This window comes from Lethenteron reissneri, chromosome 3 (genome assembly GCF_015708825.2).
Source record: "Lethenteron reissneri isolate LAM-NWPU_2019-01 chromosome 3, ASM1570882v1, whole genome shotgun sequence".
In the NCBI taxonomy this organism is placed as follows: Eukaryota; Metazoa; Chordata; class Hyperoartia; order Petromyzontiformes; family Petromyzontidae; genus Lethenteron; species Lethenteron reissneri.
The window spans coordinates 4,808,731-4,810,103 of NC_083781.1; positions in this window are offsets into that span (position 1 = coordinate 4,808,731).

Consider the following 1,373-nt stretch of genomic DNA (forward strand, 5'->3'; position numbering starts at 1 on the left):
TTTTGCTTCGCTGGTTAAGGCTGAACACTGAACCCCGAGCCCTCCGGCTCACCGCCTTATATAGCAACTCCCCCACTGAGGGGTGGGGCCGTGGGGGTTTCCAGCGCTGTGTTAGCCCCCCAGGCTAAACGGTGCGGACGTGGATGTAAGCACCTCTTGGCGTACGGGCATAACCACGCCCAGTGTGTTTGTTTGCCCTCCGTAACACCTCTACAGTCTACATAGGTATAGAATAAAATAAATCACGTTTCGGGCGCAACACAAGCGTCCATCCTCAGGTGGGAAATCATGGTCTGCACACACTGTCAGTTGAGCTTCTTGCATAGTGCCCATACTTTAACACATTCCTGCGGAGGGAGCTGGTAGGAACGTTGGGTTGCTCGGTCAATGGCCAGGGTCAACGGCAGCGTGGTGTATTCCGTAAATATGGCCGACTGTGAGGGCGGGCACAAGCCGGCGTGAGTAGGTTAAACGTTGAGTTTTAAAAGGGCACCACGGGGTGACCAACCCCTCCCCACCCAGCCCCACGCCTCCCACCTCCCACCCACCCAGCCCCTCCCTCCCCACCCAGCCCCGTCCCTGCACGACGGACACAATAATCCCCTGTGGGCTGGTGTAACCAGGAGGTTCCTACCAGTATCACATTCTTTTACTGTAATTCTGCACTGCGTAGGGGTTACTTCCATTTGTTAAATTGCACCATGTAAATTAGCAGTGTTCCTCGTTGCATCAGAGTAGCTACATTTGGTGCTTTCCTTCGGTTTACCTTGAATTTAGATTCACGCGCTTGCGATGCAGTCACTGTAGAGAGAGAGAGCAGAGTACGACATAACCGTATAAGAATGTGAACTACATTGGAAGAAGTTCCCATTCAACAATGTGCTGTCCAGACTCCTTGGCAGAATGCACACTACATGAACTGCACACAGGTGACATGATGAGGTTTATTATAAACTAAAAAAAAAACATGAGGAGTCTACCTATTTATACACATAATTTGGCATCTTAATTCACACACTGCATTGTAAGCGGGTAAAAAGTTCAAAGTGAAAAAAGATCACTAGTTAACTTATTTTATTTGAAATCAATTTACCAAAAAATGAGACACTAATTACTATATTGGAATACATTAACATCTGTCAGCTCTATACAGAATACAATATATAAAATAAGCAGTGCTCATTGAATTAACGCATGTTAAATATATATTTTTTCTTTTAATTATACTGCAATACACAGTTGTAAATTCATTTCTGCAGACGTGTATATTTTACATGAATTCCTATTAAAACATTACACATCTTTATAATAATGGCAAACTTTGCCAAAACATTAAGCATTTTACCAATTCACTTTATTAGCAAACGGTGAAC